This window comes from Rhipicephalus sanguineus, chromosome 3 (genome assembly GCF_013339695.2).
Source record: "Rhipicephalus sanguineus isolate Rsan-2018 chromosome 3, BIME_Rsan_1.4, whole genome shotgun sequence".
Taxonomy (NCBI): Eukaryota; Metazoa; Arthropoda; class Arachnida; order Ixodida; family Ixodidae; genus Rhipicephalus; species Rhipicephalus sanguineus.
Window position 1 is genome coordinate 130,464,640 of NC_051178.1, and position 23,807 is coordinate 130,488,446.

The following is a 23,807-nucleotide window of genomic DNA, read 5'->3' on the forward strand; positions in this document are numbered from 1 at the left end:
GGCACGGGAATTCAACGTGCATTTACGATGGTGCCCTCTTAGCAGGTCCGTAGCCGGGGGGGGGGGGGGGGGGGGGGGGGGGGGGCTAGAATTTTGGTGAAGTAGGTGTTTTTACCAAAATAAATAATAAAAATAGATATTTCTCTCAAATGGTCAATGTTTTCAGCAAGTGCCCCCCCCCCCCCCCCTCCCGAAAAAAAGTTCCTTGCTACAGGCTTGCCTCTTAGGTTCGTCGCAAGAAACGGTCATCGTTTTCGCGAAGTCTTGCGCGCTATCGCAGACGTCTGTTGAAACACGAGAGACGTGATTTTGCCTTTACCCTTTTCATTTCGGGCTTTCTCCTCTCTTAGTGTTCTATTTCCCTACGAAGTTGGTGTCCGATTTCCAGTGCCGCAGGGTACGCACCCTTTTTTCTAAATGGGAGAGGGGTACCCTCATCTGGCACTCGGTATTCTATGGGTACTCATCTCGAAAGGCGGCCTCTCCTCTCTCTTTTCATTCTTCTAGCAAAAGGGAATAGAAAATCAAGAACAATTCGGTTCATTATGTCGCCAACATGCCTACATTTAGTATCTCTACACCTTCACTTATAAGCAAGAAACGCCATGTTTCTTCCAAGTACTATTAATTAATTTTACCAGTTTGTTTGTTTGTTTGTTTGTTTGTTTGTTTATTAATACTGTCAACCCCAAGCTGGGGTTTTTACAGGAGTGGAAAACACATACAATGAAATAGCATACACATAAATGCTGAAATTCAAGCAAAAAAAAAAAAAGAAAGAAGAAATGGTCATGAAATACGTTACAAAATAGAGACATACAGCGAACACAGGCACTTACACTAAAAGACAAAATTAAACACAGGCATGTGCACTTGCATTCTGCGCATTGAAAACAACAATTAACAAAGCGAGAGGCAATATACATTGACATCGTGAATTATAGGAATAAAAAAAACAAAAAAATACTATGACGCATCTATTTCGGAGAAAATAAGCGATTCTAAAGCTGCAGAAAACGCTGTGATAGAGGAAGACATCGCGACTGTGTTTGGTAGTTCATTCCATTCTTTAATTGCCCTAGGAAAGAAGCTGTATTTAAATGCGTCGTTTCGGGTGGCTGGTGGCTGTATATATAAAGTGTGTTTGTGTCTAGAGCGCGGATCTGGAGAAATTTCAAAGAAATCTAATGAGTTAATTTTAACCTGACTACGAATAATGAGGAATAGAAATTTCAAACGGTCATACTTAGTTCTAAGTTCTAAGGCTTGTAGGTTTGCACGGTTGCAAAGTTCGGAAGCAGAGTGCATGCGTTGCTCACACAGTACGTGGTGTGCTTTGGCGCAGTATGGCGCCTTATGATACAAAACATTAACCCGGCGTCGCTTTGTTCGTTATTTTCAAGGCCATTTTCGGATGCCATTGCACAGATTTTAATTGAAGCGACGTCACGTCCACAGTGTCGTATTCTCCTTCGAACGCTCCAATTGCCCTCGATAGCCCAGAAAAAGAAACGAGCCATAACCTCACACCAACTTCAACATTGAGCTCCTGTAGGTCTCCATATATAATCTCGACCAAGAAACAATCGCGTATACCGTCAGGTCGCACTTTTGTGAACGCGTCTTGCAAGGGTCGATGGTGCCGGTGCTTTTTGGCTGACGTCGGCGTCGACTTTCAGTGTTACGACCGGCGGGGCGCGAACGTTTATTAGACCGCACCGCGCGATGGCCGCCGCTCCTATCACGATGCGGGGCTTCGATCACAGTCTATGTATAACGCCGCATCCCTCGACTCTCGGCAGTTCGGGGCATGGCTGCAAAGTGCCGGAACCGAACGAGGACTACTTGGGTCTCGCCCGTTCACCGAAGCGTGATGTCGGAACACTGCGTCTTGTAATTTGTCATGCCCGACCGATAATGTATGGCGCGCGTCTACCCTATATAACGGCAACCGGCAGCCTCGTTTCCCTATACTCTTCGCAGCCGCCGTTCAAGTCCTCTCCACCGCTCTCAGCCGTAGAGGTTCCTCCGTCGGCGGTGCAGTGTCACCGCGGACGTGGGCTAATTAATAACGCGGCGTTGCTGGAGATAAATCCATGCCCCCGTCTTGGCTTGCCCTATCGAAGATCGCGCTTCGACCGTTCTGCCTCGTCAACTCGGCGGCCTGTGCCGTGTACGCAAGCACCCCTCCAAAAAAAGAATATAAGAAAAAAGAAAACTGCTTAAAAAACGAGAGCGTCTGGTGTGTTCAGAGTTTCGAAACGACGTGGTCTCGCACGCGGGGGTCGGCGGGCTAGCTTGTTTCTGGTTAAGCTGACGCGTATATCGACATTCATCAACATCAAAGCGATCTAGATCAACACTGTCAGACAGTAGAGCTTCTGCTGGGTTGTTATCGTAATTTGTTTATGTTCAGCTCTCGCGTAGCGTTGTTAACGATAATTAAAATCGGAGAGATACCGGCGGCGCGTCAACGCCAGGCCCAGCTCTAAAAGCCTTTGCGCCAGCTCTAAAAGCCTTTGCTATTTGTTTTCTTTCTTTTCGAATGTGAATTTCAGTTTCAGCTTGGCGGCTTGTTTTATTTTTGACGCTTCATTCTTGCAGCCGATTCGGCGTAAGCAAGATTAATTTGCACCGACGAGGGCCTTAGTGACGTGGAAGAAGTACGGACGGCAGGTTTGCTTTGAACTGGAGTGGAATATCCGATGAAAAGTGGCTAATCGATATAACGGACTTCCTGCGCTCTCGGCGCACGTGCTTAATCGGGCGCGTAATATTGATGCCGATGGTAGTGCATATACCTCATAGGATTCGGTTTGTAAGGTGTGCTATATTTTGGCGCGGTAAGGCGTGTCCGATAGATTGAATTAGTCAATATATTGTAAATGAGTTCTGCGGAACCCCGCAAGGTGGTGGAAAGGTTAAAAAAAAAAAAAGGAAAATTGGCAACCACCCGATGAAAGCACAAACCCACAGAAAAATCCATGCGGATTTCTCACAAAGAAACTTCTTAGTTGTCGAAAAATTCGTCCTGGTTCGGGGGTCGAACCCAGGACCAGCGCCTTTCCGGGGTGGTCGCTCTACTAAATGAGCTAACCAGAAGGCTAGCAATAGGCAGCGCGAATACGAATTAATCGACAACTCGAAGCACATGAACACAAAATATTGCAAATGAGTACTGCGAAATCCCGCAAGGGGGCGGAAGGGTTAAGAAAGGGAAATTGGCAATATAGCGTGAAGCTTTCGCGAGTATTTTGGAGCACCTGAATGTGAACATAAATGCGTGCTTTTTTTACTTGTACATATTATGTATTACCTGTTCAAGAACCAAGTAGCATAACCGACACCGTATTGGTGCGTCGACCCCTCATTCTGCCATACTACAACGACAAAGTGGTAGGCGATAAAAGTTTAACGAACATGCACATATAAAGTTTAATGCTGACTGCTCATTTGACACTTATTGGTACAATTCTACAGTTTGCTGGGCTTCGCAAGCACGATAACTAACTCAACTGATTCACCCGTGTTGGTCTGAAGAAGTATTTACCTATATGACATGTGTATAGTTACGTACAACCTCACTCATGCAATATTCCGGTGCTATAGTGCTCGCACTTTACAGCTTCTATTCGTTACTTTATGTTTTATTCTATCTTCATCAGAACTGCATACATATTTCTTTCTTCTAAACATTTCAGCGTACGGGAACCATGGGCGTGCGCACGGGGGGAGGGGGGGGGGAGGCAGGGCGGGGCCGCCCTCCCTAATCACATAAGAGGGGGGGCGCGAAATCTGCCCCGTACATTGACCCTTCTAGTCACCTAAGAGGGGAGGGAGGCCGCAAAACCTGCCCCATACATTGGCTTAGTAGGGGGGGGGGGCGCTGCGATGAACCTTTGCCCCCCCCCCCCCTACACGCCTGACGGGAACAGTACACATATCTTGGGTTGTTAAGCATCTGCACCTGCATGCCTGCTGGTTAATAATCTGTATTTGTGCAGTCGTGTTTGCGTGCGCTCATGTACATTCTTCATATCAAATTTCCCCTCTCGCTCTTTGCACGGTAGGTTCACGCCCAACACCAGGTGGCGTTGGCACGGCGTTGACTAACCGCTCTACCCTTTCAACATCTCGTCTCTGCATAACTTGCGATCTATCGGTGCATTGTAACGGGTTGTTAAACGCTGTCATTTCGAAACCGGCTTCGGTCGTGGGCGCTTTAATATCACCATACGTGGCCAAAGATATGATTAGAGGAACGACCGACGGAAATTAGCGAGTTCGCGAACGAACAGCATCACGTTAAATGAGGTGTCGGTCACACAGCCCTGTGCGCTCCAAAACCGTGTGCAGTAATTCAGTATCTCCGAGACCAGTTTATCAGTCTGCCCTTAAACGCGAGCGCTTTCCGCCTGTCGGTAACCCTTGAAACGTTTTTATTTGTTCTTTAACAGGTCGTGCCCTACGCTTGGTCTGACGCTTAGGCGAGCCGCGCTATAATCAGAGCCTGTATCTAGATTAATTGCCCGGCGGTTCCCCTCCCAGCTTGTTACGGCTCCCATCACCCCCCAAAATGTTCGCTGCGTGCTTCGACTTCATTGAGCTTCGTATACGCTAGCGCGCATGGCCTGGCTTCCTCAGGCGAGCGGCGCTGTTACATCTATAGGTCATACAAGTCGTGTCGCGCACTCTCTCCGCCCCCGCCGGTAGCCGAAAACCTTCGGCGGGGTCCCCGTCATAACGCGCGCTTTCTTGCGTGGTTGTGGCTGGCTCCGTGCTCGTGCATAATAAAACGCGGCCGGAACTCCCGCACGCGCTCGTCTAGCTCGGTGTTAGAGACTCAGCAGGAAATTTCTTCCTTCTCCCCTTAGCCGCCACGCGCCCTCACTCACTTGCGCTTAGTCTCGAGTCTCGTGCCCCGTATGCCGTTGTCTCCGAACGCCTATAAATCATCGACGCAAAAGAGCGCGCATCCTCCGTGCAGCCGACCCATTGTTCAGAGCGGCGCGCCGTCGCCTCGTCGGAAAATAACCGTCTGCCGTACACTATACACGAGGCGGGTCGAGCCAAGGGGTCGCTGCTTGTGAAGAACACGGCGTGAAGCGTGTAAGCAGCGACGCTATGCAACATAAGTGACGGCGAAGGGGTCGCTGCAGCAACTCTACAATAAGGCCGAAACCGAAGGAAGAGAAAGAAAAGGGCGATCAAGGGACGTGAAACCGGAAAAGACAGTTCGGGTTGAACCTAGTTTTAAGGAACTTCCGGGCGTGGCGCCGCCTCTTGTATTTGCACGTAACGTTCAGCTTCAGCGAGGCTGAGCTGCTCCGTGCCGTTAGAAACTAGAAACAAGAAGCTCAATAATGGCCCGAAACGCGGCGTCGCTCGTCCGTCGGAGCAGGTAGGAAAAATGGGACGATGACAATGGCCTCTTGAGACTGTCGTCGGCCTCTACAGGTCTACCGGCTCGCGCGTGAAGAGACGATCCGGTAATGGCGCCAATTTTCCTGTTCTTCCCTTTTTTTTCAGTGGGCTCTCCGCTCGTGTGTCATTCTCCTCGCTCCATATTCGGATCCTGCGCTCTGAATTTGCCACTCTTTCGTGCACTGTCGTATTTGGAAAGCTTCCAGTCCTAGCTAGTCTCTGAAGCCCTTCTGACTATCAAAAAAAAGAAGAAGAATTGCCAAGCTTTCTGTGAATTTGTTGCAACCGTTCAACGTTCAGATGAACTGGATAAAAAAAAATGACGTGGCCCTTCAGTTTTTGAAATGAAGACGAATGTTCTGGCGTCATGCTAACGCTTCTTTCTTTCCTCTTAACACTCAACAGATGACCTTGGGGGCGACTGGAGCCTCCATTGCTGGCGAGAAAGTACTGTTTCGGTGAGTCCATTTGATTCCTTGTTCGTGAACATGACTATAAATCATCAACTCAGAGACACGAAAATAAAAAAATAAGGTTATACATAACCAAAAGAGTGAATCCATCTGATTTCTTGTTCATGAACGTGACTATAAGTCATCAACTCAGAGACACGAAAAAGGTGATACATAAAAAAAAAAGAAGAGTGAAAAGTAAAGGATAAAGACTGCTTTTTTCTAGCTCTTATGGGAAGTTGTAATCCCGACGTTTGTTTTCAGCGCTGTGAGAAATGCCTGTGCAAATGGCATTATTAATGAACTTGAACTACGTGATTTAGTGGGCGCTCACTCGCTGTAAATTTTACTGACGGGAAAGTATGTTCAACTCTCATAAACAAGAGATCATAAACGTCGAGCGTGCGTTCCTTACTTACCGTTCGTAAACGACAATTTAAAGTTTGAGTTATTCAAAAATTTTAGTAGTCGTAGTCATGGTAGGACAAACGCTGAAACTTGTGAAGTTGATGCTTTGCTGGTGGCTCGTCTATTAATTTTAATAAGGCGTTACATGAGTCAGCATTCTGAAATCGCGAATTAGCACAGTGACTTAATTGAATACAATTAAGAGCGATATATATATATATATATATATATATATATATATATATATATATATATATATATATATATATATATATATATATATATATATATATATATATATATATATAACACAAAAAAAAAATTCAGTCGATTCTGTTGCATTATCGAAGGTGATCTTTGAATATGAAAAAAAAATCATTTACGAACGCAAAAGCTTTGTAAATTCGTCTTCTGTAGTTCTCTTTTTCATTTGTCAGCAATTTTAGAAATGGAGTATAACTGATAGCTTCTGTTTCGTTTCGTTTCCAAGCGGATTTATGGAAGGGGAAAATTTACTTGCTGTACAAATCACAGTGAGGAGGCTGCTGATTATTGCGACTTGCTAATTAACTCTTTTTACTGTTCGCGCTAGGGACAATGTCTGAAATGCAACATTAATCACGATTGTTTAGCGGAGAAGGTCACACTTGCCCCACAATAAGGGATACTCAAACTTAAAGTGTGCCACAGAAACGTGGCCGTTCCACTTAATAATTTCCCAAAGAACATTCGTTAGGTTCTCCTTTTGAGATATCACCAGTGCATTCTTCCACAGCTTTTGGGGGCGGATACCTCGAAAGTTGTGCTAGTCCTGTGAGACTCTTAAGCAGGCATTGTTTCAACTTTGCTCGAGTTTGATTTTATACTGGAATCATTCGCCGTAAAGAAAAAAAAAAGATGTTCATTAGATATTTTAATCAGGCTAGCCGCAGGGGGATTCAGATTTCTCGTGCAAATACAGCCCGCCTATTCAGAATGAAGAAAATGGGCTGCCGCAAGCATAGGCGTGCGGAGGGTTCCCCATCGGGGGGGGGGGAAGGGGGGGGGGCAAAGGTTCATTGCAGCACCCCTCCACCCTACTAAGTCAATGTAAGGGGCAGAACTTGCGCTCCCCCCCCCCCCTATTAGGTAACTAGAAGGGTCAATGTGCGCGGTAGATTTTGCGCCCCCCCTCTTAAGTGATTGGGGGGGGGCACCCCCCTGCCCCCATCCGTGCGCACGCCTATGGCCGCAGGCACAGCACAAAAATGTATCCGAAAGGATTTCTTTATCTATCTTTTATGTATGTGTTTCCGTCGAAAGCTAAAAATGGTTATAGCTGGCTCGGTTCACTGAAAAGCTGTAGCAACAAAAATTAACCTGACAGATAGCTCATCATTGTTTCGACAGTCTAGCCGGAACCACTCGAACACCAAGAGCCAGTTCTAATTGAGTCAGCAGAACAAAGCTTGACTGGCCGGTCGGTCCGCTCAACTTCCTGGGCCCAGCATTTGCAGGAAAAAAAAAAAATGTCGCTTAAAGCTCTTTTCTACTTTCTTTTTCGCTCTTTAAATTTATACCCAAGAACCTTAGATTCCGAATGCATCGAAATTTTCAAACTTTGTTTTTTTTCTTTTTTTTCTGTTCTAAGCACGAGAGAGCTCGTTAATGCTGAATGCACAGATTATTAATTACTGTGTACATTAATAATTATAACTAGGAAAGAATCGCCGCCTAAGCACTCCGTACAGATCGTTAACCAGCGCAGCAGAAACGTGCGGCGCCGGTGTTTAGCACTGGGTTAATCCCGAAATAAGAGTAACTGACTGGATACCAAGAGAAGGCAAACGCGCAAGGGGGGGACAGAAAGTTAGGTGGGCAGATGAGATTAAGAAGTTTGCGGGTATAACGAGGCAGCAGCAAGCACAGGACCATTTTGATTGGCGGAACATGAGAGAGGCCAGTGCCCTACAGTGGGCGTAGTCAAGCTGATGATGATTATGATCCCGATGATTCAATAAAGTCTCCCTGAATTATTGGTTACGTCGGTCCAGAAATCTTAATCGGTGTTTGCCGCTCGTCTGATCCTCTCCTGATTTTCAGTCCACCAGTGGTGAGTTTGTAGTGCGGCTTGCCCAACTTCTGTATCACACGCTCGCTAGAAATTTTGCACTCGTAGGACTTACGAATTTTCGTTTAGCCTAGCCGTGTGCGATGTACAACTGCATTCTAGACGCATATGCAATCTATGCATTATTAACATGCCGGCGGCACTATAGACGCCGTGAAACGTAAACGTCGCTTCCTCACTGCGGTCGCATTACCGGCTGCCTAACTTAGAGAACCGGCTGCTCGCGCACGCACATATCCTACAGCGAATATCGTGGCTACCCCCTCCCCCCCCCCGTTTTTTTTCTTTTTTTTGCCACTTAAGACAATGCCAAATGTTGGTAAAGCTTGCCGTTATATGAGCATACGCAGACTTACACTGAATTATGCATATCATAAAATTCTGCGATGCTCTCGTTATTCGACATGCCTGTTGCTCGACTTCCATCTGGCAAAAATATTAACACAGAAAAGAAATATACGCCTGCAATAGTACAGGAGCGGACGTCTATCATCCCGGAGGCTCCGTTCGGCAAAGTTGAGCTTCTGGCTTTCAGCCGCGCCTAAATAATATATATTTTTCAACAACAGACCCGTATGAGCGGAAAACCACTAGGCGTGGAAAAGTTCAGAGGCTACCGATTCAGGTATACATAACTATGATGCGGATTCGCAGTTGTTCACTGAAGCGGGAACTTTTTTGTCTGGCGGCGTCTCACGAATTCTATACCGCAGACGACCCGGAAAAGCCGTGTTTATCGAAGAAATGGACTCGGTTTCGACGTATAACCAGGAAGCTTCCCCATCCTTCGTTCGCTTGCTTTCGTTTTAAAGGTTCTCAGCTTACGGGCTCTCATTGTAATCTTCCGGTGAGCAAGCGTTGCCGAGGCATAACAAAGAGAGCCGCCGGGTGCACTGGCGTTACATACAACTCGCGGAAACTCGCACTGCTTGGTTGCGCCGCTTAACCAGAACACGGGTAGCCGATTGTAATGTAACCCCAACTCGAAGCACTTTTCAGCGGATCCGCTCTTTTATAATTCAAAGTCTCGTTCAGATAGTGGTCAGGTAGGGCGATACACTTGGGGGAGAACTCGTCGCTGGTGCCTTTCAAAGGATTGGACGAAACGTACGTGATGGCTCTTGCGTGTTTGGAAGCTTGACGCCGAGGCGCTTTTCTGTCGCCTGGGGATTACACGAGACAACATCGGAGTGAGGCAGAGAATAAAAATAAATGAACGCGGGAAGTGCGCGAACGGCACGAACTCTTTCAAGCCTGCCCCCAAAACTGTGAAAAAACTTCTCTTGTTTCCTCGCTAGGCGCTCGCGATATTCGCGACTATTTTAAGTCGCGAAAAGCGGATTAGCAGCTGTAAATCCTTTACAAGTGCTCATGTCACATTGAAAGCGTCGAATAACGTTCCCATTTCACCTGTTCTGAATTTGCGGATGCACGGCCTGTTAGGCATAGCGAATGCTTTTTTTTTTTTTTTTCCGCTGCTGATGCGTAGGGGAAACAATGCTTTCGAAAACTGAGCGAACATCCAGGTGCTCCGACTGCGCGCTTACTGGCGGTGGCATAGAAGCTTACGGCGCGAATGCTTCTTTTCGTTAGGTAATGACAGTTCACTTGAATTTGAAATGTCACAGTGGGGGCTTCTTGTGAAGAAAGGTTTCAAGAAATTTCTTTTTCGCCCGTTTCTACGGTATCTCGGATGTTTAAAGAGACACTCAACTGAAAAGTATTTTTTCTCGTTCTGGTAGATTACTCTTTAGCAACGCGAAACGCTCCGGCTTGCGCCATTCTTGATGCGCAAAAACACTTGGCAAGCGAGAAAGCACGAAATAAGATGTAGGTGGCAATGCTACCTTGACGTTCCCACCCCATTTTCTGTGACGTCATACATTTCTGACGGCGTCTCTTTTGAGCCTATCATAGTTCCTAATCGGTAAAAATGAAGTACATTGTCCTTTTAGGCTGCCAGATACTTGACAATATATATTAAGAATGGAAATAACTGCGACAGAAATTTGAAAACACACGTCAGCGCAACAAGCCTATGTGAAAGAAGGACTTACGTGAGACATTCAGATAGCTGCCGAGTGGCTAATAATGCCCATCCAGTAAGTCATCGCAAGCTGTAAGAAAAAATTAGATACCTAGATGCGTTGATTGCGGAAATAATTCGTTTAAATGTGTAACAAGATATTAACGTCCAGTCTAACGCTTGCGTTATTCTCACCTCGTTAATACATCGTCCTTGTTCGCGGCCGGTGATCTCAGTCCCTCTGTGCTGAGAGTGCGACGTCTGACGAGGTTTTAGTGAGTTCGATTTTGCAACACTGCCCAGGCAACATCTCTGAAATGTAGTTACACTCGAGGGGCGTACGTATGCGCGGATTTTGAGCCGCTTTTCGTAAGACATGGTAATACACTTCAGACTCCCATCGATTGCACGACGCCGTGTCATCCACCAACATTGCCGACTCTCGCAACCTCCGCGTATAAAAGAACATCCAGCCAAGTCATACTGGTTACGAGGCGCCGCGTAACGCTATACAACCACTACCACTCTCGGAATATTACGCAAATTGGGCATCCGGGCTTCTTGAAGCACGCGTCCTATAACCTCGAAGAGCTCCCGGCCGTTCCAGTAACCCGCCGCTCCCTTCGTACTTGGAACGGCATGTTTGTCTACGCGCAGTATATAAGCGTGCGCCGCGCGTCTGGCCAGCGTCATGAACCCATCGCCGCGGCATCTGCTCCTCGGGTCGACCAGTGATCGTCTCCTCTCTCTACTTGCCTATACACGCGCGTGTATTTATAAACGCCGGCCATGCGGGACCTGCAGTAAGCTGCAGGCTACAGCTCGCCCCACCCGCACGATGCTGATATTCGGGCTTCTGCGGTGCGCGCTCTCGAGCCGGCCTCACTTGTTTATCAACCATCCGGGGGCTTCTTGACGTGCTCGCAGTCCCGACTACGATCGTCACCGCTCCGACTCTGTTGGCTCCACTTTTCCTGTTATGTCGGACGCCGCCGCTGCACGCGCCAATTTTAGGCAACGACAGAGCAGATAGATAGATAGATGAAGGACGGGGGGACGCCAAGGTATCGTCCTGTGCTCGTAAACGTGTCAGCGTGCTCCTTTTATGCTGTTGTTTATACTATAGTCTACTCACGAACTCATGTCCTGAGAATTGAACCAATACAAGGAGTGGTGACAGAAGGTCGATAAGATACTATGGCAGCCATAGGTGAGGAAGGAATGTTTGTAGTACGCGTGCCATCCACGGTTTTTATGCGCCGGTAAGTAACGTGTACGGGGAATCGTACCAAGTTTGGTGCTGTCCCCACGGCAATTTTGTGTATAAGAGATGGAATTTAAAGCTGCAGCTGCATTTAATACTGAAGAGCCATTGCATACTCTTTAAAAATCAGACGGGAAGTTACAGGGACTCGACCCAATTGGGCCAAAGACTCCTAATCTGAACCTCCAATATTGGAGAGCATATACACAATCTGTTGGAACCGACAAACTTCTGACTTTTCTCATAAACCTATGCTGGAGCGCTTAGTCTTGCGCTAGACTAATGACGTGAGTTTCATAATTACGATGTAAACGAGCTTGCTCTTGCGCAATTATCTTGGACAGTTCCTGCTACGGCATCGTAGGATATTGCCTATTTACACGCGATTATTGGTTGCGCATCGTTCGCTAAACGAGCGTATACCAAGACTTCCCAGTTTTCTAAACAACAGAAATATTGCATTATACGCCTTTAAAACTATCAAAGATGCGGTGCGTGGGTTTGCGAGGTCGTAGTCACTTCATGCCGTCCTTGGAGCGCATCTTTCATTCGCTCGTGGTGGAAGAAAAAAAAAAAAGAAGTAATTCCTTCTAGCCGCCTTGCGTTGTGATACAAAAACGGCCCGTCGCTACAGTTTGGCTTTCCCTGGGGCCTTAGGCGGAGTTTGTGAATAGCAAACAGCAAAGGGCAAAGTGTTGCTGCTGCTGTAGCCGCCTCGCGGAGCGCTGCAGGGGCGGCACAGACAACTTAATTTCGGCCTAACGTGATTTGGATAAACGGCCGTAGGGTCCCCCGGAGAGATCGGACCCAACAAGGCTCTGGAAGTGCTCCTTCCCTCCCCGCCAGCTCTTTGCCTCTCAAGCCAGGCTTCATGAATCTACTCACTGGCTTCATTATGTTGTTACATGGAGTTGTGGTTCTGCGAACTCGCCCATCCTCGTCTTAACCTTCTCCTTCCGCGCCCCTCTGCGCTCTTTCCTACTTGCGTTCAATCTTGCTAGCGTCTTGCAGTTTAGCAGTATAAACTACGACTTTAAACTGGCTGCCTGTGCTTGGCGCTCTTAGGGGCCACTCTTTGCGAATACATAATATTTATCTTTGCTATGCTTTTCTCAGAGCCTTTAGCGTTTGCCTTTCTTTTTTTTTCTTTTTCGTTCGCGCTTTCATTTTGCTGGGCAACGAACTCTCCGTTTATTCTCTGTCTGAAGAGCAGCATGTGCTGACTGCTTGACTGCTGTTTGTTTTGGCTCGTTTACTACCTTCGGCGCGTTCTTAGTGTGCCCGAGAAGGGTTTACTCGGCGGAACTGTTCATGGAACAATATGCTCTTCATTAGAAAACTTCTTCCGCATTGTCGACCACGCTCTGTTCAGTTTATTTTTTATTTTATTTCGCTTCGCTTTGGGGAGTCTAATATTCTTACCTTTCCTCTCACCGCGCACATTTATAGTGTACAGAATGAGCGAAAAAGCTGGGTGTCCTTAGTCTTAATCGCTGAATCCGCGTTTTCCCTCGTCCTCTTGTCGGCGTGCATTGTCGTGTGCCTGTATATTGTTATGCCAGGGCTCCCAACCCAAACTTCCTTGCTTCGGCAAGGCATTCAAATTCAAGCTGGGAGAACGTCTGACGCAAGTGGTGTCAACATCGATATACTGCCTGATGCAAACGGGTGCCAGCCCAGGCGGGAGTCTCATGCAACCCCCGGCAGCTCCTGCGATGCGTCTGACGCAACCGACGGCAATTTCTCATGCAACGTGCGGCAAGCCCTCTCATCCACGGATCCGATTCCAGCCAGCGACCAACGGCGGTTCCTGATCGGAGGCTTCGAACTACGGGCTGATGCAAGGAATCGACCAGGGCTATAAAAGAACCAAGCTGCGCGGAGAGGGAGACAGCGAACGAAGAAATCCCGGGTCGTCGTCGCCCCTCAGTGCGAGCCCCATAAGCTGTCGACCCCAGTGCCGAATATGTAACGCCTCTGTTTATATGTATATAAATTTGCCTTCACTCACCGTCGCCTTGTCCGCTCCGTCTATCAGCTCTGCGCAGAAGCGCCGCGAGCTGAGACACCCGATACCCAACAATATACATGCTTACCTGGCAGATTGAGTACGACTTTCTATTAGATTTTCGGCAGAGGCGAACCCATTCTAATATGGCCGGAATTGAACAACCTTTGAGTTCTTGGACTTAAATTAAAGTTGAAGAGTCCCACAGAATCAAACTAATGCGATGATCTTCACGATACAACACTCTGCGTTGTATCGCAGAGCGTTGTATCCCAGAGCGCCCATATACGCAGAGCCAGTGCCTCCTCTATAACTGGCAGAGCCTATACGCTCTGCGTATATGAGCCTGCACTTACAGCAATTTTCCTATAGTTTAGCCGAAACATGTAGTTTTCGAGTGCACGAAGTGAAAGTAGCGCTAAATAAGAATTACTTTTGTCAGTTCACACTATATGTCGCACATTATTTTGTCACGAAATAGTGTTGACACTATTTTGTCAGTTTACCTCTGGAAGTGTCCTTTATAGCTGTCGGTTACATTTAGAGGGTGTAATTCTGCGGTGTGTTTTACCATAGGTGTGCAAAATGTTCAGATATAAGGATATCAACGTTCTATATTTCAATCAGTGTACGTAGTCGACCGTATAACTCACAGAGTAGTCGTTGCACCGGTCTTTGAGGACTCACACGCAATGACATTGGCATATGTAACAGCGTTTCCTATTGAGAGAAAAGTACAGCAACCGAGGTACTTTCTTACGCCAGTCTCATATATGCTTCGGTGGAGTACTTAAGGTAAAATATAGCCCTCACGTTACTGCACTTCAAACACAGTGCTGCTTTTTGTCAACATTAATTTTTCAGTCTGACGTGACGCGCTTCTGCTGTTTCGTATGACGTTAAGCATGCGCGTCACAGTATCGTTTAAATAAATATTTAAAGACATATACGCATTACAGCTGAGCACCTGTTCCGCCAGGCTTGGCTGCTGCATCCGCTAACGCTGCTCAAGGCGAAGAGCATAGGCGGTCCCGTTCGCCATCATGTATATATAACCTACGGTTGCTCAAGGTCTAAGCTGACCAAAGGGGCCAGCGCCTTCGTGTGCGCTGTCTTTCCGCTTACATAGTGTTTGAGGTGGCATTACGTCAACATTTCGGACGGTGGTCGTGGAACTTAATAAGCACGCTATTCTTCGCACCATTGTGACAGCGAATGTCCACGGTGATCGAGTCAGATGCATTCATGTCTTCTGTGCACGCGTGAAACAATATTGGTTTGGTTTCTTGCCTACGGTAATGGACGTGACCGATAGAAGTACGGACCTTACGTCATGCAGTTGCCTTATACATTGCTTCGCTATCATAGCTTCACTGTTCGGATGAACGCAAATGGAGGCAGCGTGGCGTGAGCTCACCGTATGCAAATCAGACGTCACGAATGCCTAAGTTGCTTCGCTGTACAGGTGAATGTCGTTGTAGAGGTGTTCGTTGTATACAGACGTTCACAAAACACATAAAAGAGGGTAATTAGGTCAGGATGGACATTTGTAATCGCATGCGTTTCGCTATGTATCAGCTCCTATAGGAGTGGAACCTGCCTACGAATCAGTGGGCATGGGTGGGCCGCGAACTTCTCTTTCGATGCCGTATAGTCGTTTCTGAGGAGCTGGGGGCTCATGATCTCGCAACGTGCCGACGAGTTCTTTATCGCGACTCGCGCAGTCTCGTTTGTGCTTCCATCTCCCAGAGGCCGCCATTAGCTGCAGCTTAGGTTTCCATTTGGGTTTCTCGCCAGCTTCTCGCTGTACCTGCTTTTTCCAGCTCCCGTTTCTCCGCCCCTTTGCGTGTGCTCGCTTGCTTCTCCTTGGCGCGGCGGCGCTCAGGAAGAGGTTCGTTGAAGGGATTGCCTGCTCTTAATTCGGGCTAATGAACGAAAGCTGATCGGCCCGCTTTTCAGCGGCGGAAAGCGCTCTTCCTTCTTCTTAGCCTTCCTCTGTCCCGTCTCGTTGCACTTTGCGCATTGCTTTCTTGCGCGTGGCTGCTTTCTCCACATTGGCGGCAAACTAGCGGTGTCGGAGGATGTGGTGAAGGAGGGCGTCGGGTGCTCCCCAGCGGGAGATTGTTCGACGAGCAAGAACGAAAACGAGGCGCGCGCTCGGCTCTCTTCTTACCTGTTTGTCTTTTGACTTTGCGCGAGCGCTGGCTCAGACTCTGGGAGCTAACGACTCCTCTGTAAGTCTTCCGCTGTATTGAATAGAGAGAGAAAGGAGAACGAAAATAGAGAATGAGATGAAAAGGGATGAGATGCCCGAGTTTCCGAGGTTCCCAAACGCAGGTATAATGAAAGGCACACATGGCGAGGCTTTCAACGCCGAAGCGCCTCCCCCTTTATTTCTCTTCGACGTAAACGGCGTGGCGGCGGCGACGTCATGTAACGAGGTAAGCACACGGTACAGCGGGTGGCGCAGCTTCAGCTAACTAGTTTCGGGTGCGTAACAAAAGCGCATTCGACTGTGGTGCTCGCAATAACCTGCGGATGTTTGCCCTTGTACGAGGCGGCTGCCTGTCGCATCGGGGGTACTCGGGAACTCGTTGCAGCGGGCTTCAGCAGCAGCAATAAGGAAAACGGGCTCGTCGCGTTATTTTATTTTAATAGCGTCGACGATTCTTCTCCTTTCGCATTCAGCTTCCTCGAGTAAGGGAATCTCATACTTTGTCCTGAATTTCTTCTTTTGTTTTTCGTTAAGCAACTGAAAAATATTGGCGGCTGATGTTTATGAGGTTGATGAAACACAGTCGTCGATTAAGTCGTTGAGACTCTGCATGCGTATAGGAGGAATTAGAGACAGTTTTAATGCCACACATTTCGAAATGTACATTCTTATGCTAAACAAGTCGGGGACTGCGGACGCCAGGCACGTTGTAGGCTCCTGACGAAATATTTCCGTGACACGCGATAGTATTAACGTCCTGCGTTATGAAAACGTATCCGGTAGACACCACAAGGGGATCATCAATGTTATGAGCGCTGCGGATGCCACACCAGAAAGTCGACCGAGGAATAAGATAAAGGAGCAGAGCAAAGACTGTACGTCTATACTCTGCACAGCCATGGTAAAAAAGCATACATATGCTTTTTACATAGGCTGTACGATTCCTTGCTGATGTACCTGGTGTTAGTATTCTACTATTCGCGCAATCGTCTCATTCATATAGTGAGTTATCTTAGCGTTGTGGTACTCACTAGAAGAATCAGTCGTGAATGCTTGAAAAAGCAGGGCTTTTTTTTCGCGTCTGCTCGTTGATGACTACAGGAAATGCTTTAATAATGCGTGCTCCGTTTCTGATGTTTCCACCTCTTCACACGCTGCTCGGCTTAGTGTTACAATTGACTTAGCATGGACATACTGCATTTCCGGCTCTCTTGTTATGCACGTGGAAGTGAAGGCCGGTGTTCTTTTGCTTTTTAATTAACATTTAGTAGAGGACAGGAAAAAAGTTCTAGAAAAAGAAACGTGAGTCACCGAGACGCTTCCGCATACTAATGCAATATAGATGAAAGGATGTTTTCTTGTTAAAGTAAGCGGTTTTTCTAGTTTTGTGTTTACACGCGAGCGGCATCTGCAAGGAAAGGAGAATGGAAGAGAATGACTTTTTTTACATAAAAAACAAAAAAAAAAAAAAAAAAACAGAAACAGCGCGAAAGGAAGCGAAGAGGAAACAAGAGTACTTTCATTTAAGAAACTTCCTGCTTGTTCAAGACATCGGCGGCCGAGCGTAAGATATTGCATTTCAGCACACCGCGCGTAAAATTACTTTCCATGATGCCGATGTTGTTTCTTTTGACCTCGGGTTAACGAAAATCACGTTAGCCCGCTTCTCTAGCGCATGCCGAAGCGTATAGCTTGGTAACGGTTCGAACCACGAATATTGCGTTAACTTACGGTAGTCACGGAGGCACCCCTTCGTTGATAAATTTCGCTGCGCCTAGCGGGGCGTTTCTTGCGTTGCACCGGCGGGACATTGCCGTATTTACCTTTACTGCAGTCTACAGCTTTCCTGCATGCAAGGATTTATAGGCAGTACTATATGCCGCGCCCACGTTATCGGGACTTTGTATCGCCTAGTCGCATTCGTGAAGACTTATATCAGAGTCCTTCAATACTTCTCCTGGTCATGAAGCTCCCGCGAAAGTTTGATATAGGGACAGGAGCAGCCGCTAGGGGCGCCCTCGCCCGTGCGTGGGCATCGGAGCGGCACCGGCGCTGAAGTTGTACGGCGGCCGTCGGAACTGCTAAACGTGATTGAAAGTACCCGCGAACGTTTAGTACATCTTCAGAGTGATGTTACCCTCACGGAAATTCGGGGACTGTCTAATACAGTGCAATTTAGCGTCGAATGAGGCCTTGAAGCTAGAAATTCGATGGCAACAAACGCATGCTGCTTCCGCTGTGCGCGATATACTACTACTATAAACGCAGTTTTTTTTTTTTTTCTGAAGAATCTAGGGGAACTTTGTGGATGATACGCAGTCCTTCAAGGACTCTGGCGGATCTTCGCGCGTCGCGAAAACGCAGTGGTTGCAACTTTTTATCGTGCATATCAAATCTTTCAGGCTATACGTGGTTGTATACGAAAATATCGCAATATAGCCTCCTATTTAAAGAACCAAGAGCCAGTTTGAATGAATTAGTTCTTTGAAAATTAACGATGATCGAGGGATATTTCACAGGGCTTTCCCCAGGTTTTCGTGTTTTATTTCGCGTTCATTTATCACTACGGTGCAGTGCCGCGTTTAAACTTCACTTGCTCATGCAGTAATGTGTAGTTTTCCCAATCCTTCTTTACTGTTTTTACTGTCAGGGCGAAAGCCTTACATGCCTCATCAAACGCGAAAATTGATCGTCGGTGTCCCACGTCGGCGGCGTCAACACGTAACGCAAAAAATGATCATCTCTCGTGAGTACGTATTTATTGCGCTCTTCAGTTGTGACTTCCGCTAAATTATTTTTCTTCATTTCCGGCACCCGTAAGCGTCTCGGTCTTCATTAGGTGTTCATACATATGCAATTAGCACGTAAGAACCAGGCTTATTACGCACGACGGTTAGGAACTTGTTATGGATCCATCAGATTCAAACCCTATTAGATCACCAGCACTCAAAAACAAATGTTTTTATTTAGTAGAGACGTTTGCCCTAATACACATGCACAACACATATCTTGTGTGTATAATAAACGTTTTAAAGAAATCATTCGCTCGCATGACGAAGGTTGCGCCTCTCTTGCGCTGTCACCCTAGCAAGCTTCAGCTGGTAGCGCTGAAGTCGCCGTTCCAAGCAACGAACGTGTGCTTCCAATTTTTGAAGCTGCGAGGAACTGCATATAGCTCCGTCTGTTTGGCATGCCACCTCCACGTTTTTGGTGACCTCAGTGCCTGTATAAAAGAAAACGGCGAACGTTGCACTCCTCGAACTCATGTTTTACGGGCATGCAACGAGTAAGTGTGCGTCAAGGCGGTCAATATGCTCACCTTCATTAGCTGTGTTTTTCTCCGCACTAGCTGTGTCAGAGGGGCTCGTGCACAGTGTCGGTGCAGCCTCAACGGTAGCCACATCTGATGATGGTTCCCGACGACGCTTAGAACGCGTTTGCTGTCTAGGCAGGCGAGCTCTGGACGTTTTCGCGCTTGACAAATACGCCGGGAGGCCACGAAAATCCTCGGCAGTTTCGGAACGTCGCGCTGCGACGTCACGACAGCACCTCCGATTATCCACTGGTCCACGCGAACGATGTCACTCTCATCAAAGTGCTTCTCACAAACGCGTACATGTGGGGAATCGAGTGTGAAACCACCAGTTCCTTGTCGCGGTATGGCGCGTTTCCACTTTTCCCGCCGTTCGGTGTCTCGAGGAAGCGAGAACATCGGCACTTTTTCGTCGTTTCCCTTGTATCCGGATCGACATCCGAGTACGCAGCAGGTACGCGGCATCCTTACCGACCTTCAGGCACAACACATTACCCAGATGAGAAAAACATACGGCCGAAAAGAACGCGCTAACACGCCACAATATTTCGCAGTGACACCGGCAGCCACCTCTGCTGCCGTCGGCGCGATGCCAACAGAATGGACGCAGCGCCGCCCCGCGGCCTCCGCTTGCATGGCACAAAGCTCCCTCATAGAGTTACGGTACAGCTTCATGACCAGGAGAATATTGAAGGACTCTGCTTATATCTACAATGTATTGGGCCACCTCCGCGTCACGATTATACTGAACGTAATGATACGATCTCGGCCTGTAGTTAAGAGGGGGCGAACCACTGCATGCGGCTTTAAAGAAAGAGGCAATACTTTAAAAACGGCGGCACCGCTAATTACGGCCGTGCAGTTGATTATCTACCAGCGCTGTGCTGTGTAAGTGGAAGCAAAACGGCGCGCTGTCTTCGTTGATGGCATTCTGTACGAAGAAACATTTCGTCTGCAAGCGCAAAGCACGCTTTCGGGGAAAAACACGAAAGAGGTGTGAAACATGCGCGTGGCTGTTAGGAGGCCGCGTCGCATTACGTCCTGTTTTTTTTTTTTTTTTTTTTTGTCCTCCCTGTCTTCGTGGAACGCGACTACGTGATGCTAATCCTGATTACGCAGAGGACTGACGCCTCGTTTCGGCGCTGCAGCACTAGTATCACCACTCGACTGCTACGCAAGTCGCGAATGGATGCCCTAGTTTTACAGCCGGCACGTGCCTTTCTTTCTTTCTTTCTTTCTTTCTTTCTTTCTTTCTTTCTTTCTTTCTTTCTTTCTTTCTTTCTTTCTTTCTTTCTTTCTTTCTTTCTTTCTTTCTCAGGCAATGAACTGCGCTGCATTTATTTCTCTCTCTCTCTCTCTCTCTCAAGTATTCTTTCAACTTTTCGCCGACGGTGTAATAGTTCCCGTCTTGAAAACGCAACTTCTCGTCGGAAGCCAATAAAAGCCGACAGTTAACGTCGCGGAGGGGAGTCATTTCATAAATCATGTCGCACCTACTCCATACTTTACGTCGTGTTTTATGCGCCTCCTTGTTTCTCTTTGTAGATATATTTTTTTTTTTTTACTTCTGAACGCTGCAAGCACTGCGCGGCAAGCAATCCACGCGAAGAAAAGCGCGCGCCTGTGCCCCGCTGAATGAACTGCAGTGTAAAAGCTTCACGGCTGCGCTGTGTTGAGCTGCACCCCGCATCGAACGCCAAGGTGTGTAACGGCGACCCCAGCGCGTAAATATGTTAGTCGAATTTTCCGATCAGGGGTGCAGGGCTCTTTATTTCAACGTACGCATTATTTACACATTGTCGGCTAGCGCGTTTTTTGTATTTACTGTTCCTAACTTCTCACTGGCTTAAGTTCCTACTTTTTTTTCCTTAGATCTTTGACCCGCAGTTTTTGCAGAGTTGGAAAATTTTGTACAGAAAGATAAATGCGAAAGGAAACGAGAGAACGAAGACGAAAGAGGTGGAGGTAGGGACTTGAATCAGATGGGAAACGCATACTAAACGCGAGTCCACGGATGCGAAGGCACGGTGGAAAAGGCATGAAATATAGACCTCCATTCGTTACGCATCGCTCGCCATGACGTTCTCGGAGGCTGGTCTCTCTGAACGATTCTGAGGGGCGCATGCGGTTTTCGAATTCACAATGGGCCCGTTACCTCCTTTCCCACTCTTCTTCCCTCTCACATACACGCATCCACCATCCCCGCGAATCTCTTTCCTCTTGTGGTAATCCCACAGAGGCGCCCCGTGCAAACTTTTAGATTTTCTTTCATATTTCGATCGATGGCGTTTCAATCGATGCCTCGGTATTAGAAAATATACCAAAGGGAGAGTCATAAATCTGAGCAGGTTTGGCTGTGGCAGGACGATGCGGTTGGTTGAAAAAAGAAATAAATAAATGAAAGATTAAGCGTAATACTGTGTGCCCGAACAACGTATACATATATTACTTCGCGACACGTTTAATGCGGCTTTGTCGTTTAGAATTGGTGTGTGTTACTGCGTGCGCATTTTTCTTTTTGATGATGACAAGTACATAAATGTGAAAAGTACATGAATATATATATTTATTTTATATATATATATATATATATATATATATATATATATATATACAACTTGGTTACGGCTTATGGTTAATAAATATTAGTTCGTTCGTCAACCTTAGCAAGGCTCTTTTCTTGATGCATCCAAGGATTATCACTAGTGTCGAAGTTTGTCTGCATAAAACCGAAAAGCTTGGTATACGTCGATGTTTCCGTTATTTGAGCTTTCTATGAAACTGTCTCCGGTTGACTTAGCTGACTTTCTGAAGAAAAGAGAAATAATAGACAGAAAGAAAAAAAAAAGCTTAGGGAGAAACTTATTGAGAGGAACACAGTTTACCAGACACGGTTTCAAAAACATCGCTCGTTATCGAAAGGAAACCGAGCCTCTATGGCGGAGGAACTACTCTTGCTTGAAAAAGAGGGTAACGATGACTTCCTATAGTGCTCGTTAACCGGAAATATCGGCGATTTCGAAAGTGCGAGTGTAGATCACCGTAGGCATGGGACGATATAGGTTTACTGCGACAACCTTGGTCGTTGTTTAGAGTTTGACGAATCCCATCAGGCGAAAGGAATGTGTTTTCGAGTTCTCGTAATCGATCGAGAGACCAGCTAAGCTATAGGGACACGTGGAGTATAAAGTGACTGCCTCCGGTAATGAGCGAAATAACCATGGAAAAAAAAAATGAAAATCCAGTCAATATGTAACAGGACCGCAGGCTACGAGAAACGGTATATGTGGTCGTTTAGTCGAGCAATTTTCTCAATGGCCGTAAATTGTACAAACAACACATCGTCAAGCTGAAAAAGAACGAGTAATAATGCGCGGGGACTTGTGTATAAGGTATCCTCGCGCCGCGTACTTTGAGAAGGCTCGTGGCGTTCCTATCGCTTATTACACCCCTAGGGAATCGTAGGAGCGGAGCTGTCAACTTCGTGTCCGGAAAATAATGTGGCCCTGATTTTGAAACTCGATAGCTGCGTACGCGTATAGTCGACAAGCCAAACGCGCATGCGTTAGTTTGGGCCTTGTTTCTGTATGACGTCAAGCGCTTGGCTTTATAATAGCGTCTGAATATAATAGCTGTGCACCTGATCGACAAGCGGGATTTAAAATGATCGCCGCGTGTCCGAGTCTACTTAATGGCCGCCGAAATTTTGCCGTTGTTGGCTTGCTATACAGGATGTGTTGTCTAGAGGGACGTCGTCGGTGTTATACATCTGCTTTCTTTCTTTCTTTCCTTTCTTTTTTCTTTCTTTCTTTCTTTCTTTCTTTCTTTCTTTTCTTCTTTCTTTCTTTCTTTCTTTCTTTCTTTCTTTATCTTTCTTCTTTCTTTCTTTCTTTCTTTCTTTCTTCGTTGCAGGCTCGCACCGCAAACGACTTCGAAGCGGAGAAATTCAGAGAAAAAAGCTTTTTTTTTTCCCCGAGAGATACAAGAAAGAAAGAACCTAACACGTTTTGCGGCCGAGGCGATGCCTGCGAAGCTTTTCTTTTTGTTCAGTTTTTCAACGCGAGACGAGAAAAATAGAGGAGCGGGAGGAAAAGGAGGAATTTAATATAAGCATGGCTTTGCAAGGCTCGGGGGTTGTTGTCGACGCGTGTATTTTTGTTTTTTATTCTTTCGTATCGTCGTGCTTTGCGGCGGTAACTTTAGACTCCGCACCGGAAGGCATTGGCGTCGTTGGTGTCGGAAGCGATTACGGTCGCGTGGTGGCTTTTGGTTGTTTGTTGCTTTCTTGTACTGACACTCGTCAGTCTAGCGCTATTTCTTTTCCCCCTCTCTTCGCCGTCTCTCTATCTAAGGTTTTCGACGCCGTAACGGGCTATTGTTATCAATAGTTTCGTCTTTGTGTTGTAGCTTGTTCATCAGGACGCGCGCCTTGTATAACGTGCGAAGTATATATACATTTTTTTTTTGTTAGCGTCGGCAGTGAGTCATGCGCTTGTCTCGGTGGTGGCCGATCTTTGGTGTTTCACACATTGTGTGGACACTACCGAAAGCACCTTATCACTCTCTAATCTTCCGTTGCCTCGTTTC

General features: G+C 46.9%; 1 protein-coding gene across 2 annotated transcripts in view; it reads left to right on the top strand.

The window, feature by feature from the left end:
• LOC119387141 (TLR4 interactor with leucine rich repeats) overlaps positions 1 to 23,807 on the top strand; it is a 183,700-nt gene that overhangs the window by 149,193 nt on the left and 10,700 nt on the right. For both annotated transcript variants that reach the window (XM_037654449.2, XM_049413385.1), the window contains one exon: positions 5,830 to 5,882. The gene's annotated coding sequence lies outside the window, so the exon portion shown is untranslated. The remainder of the gene's footprint in view (positions 1 to 5,829; positions 5,883 to 23,807) is intronic.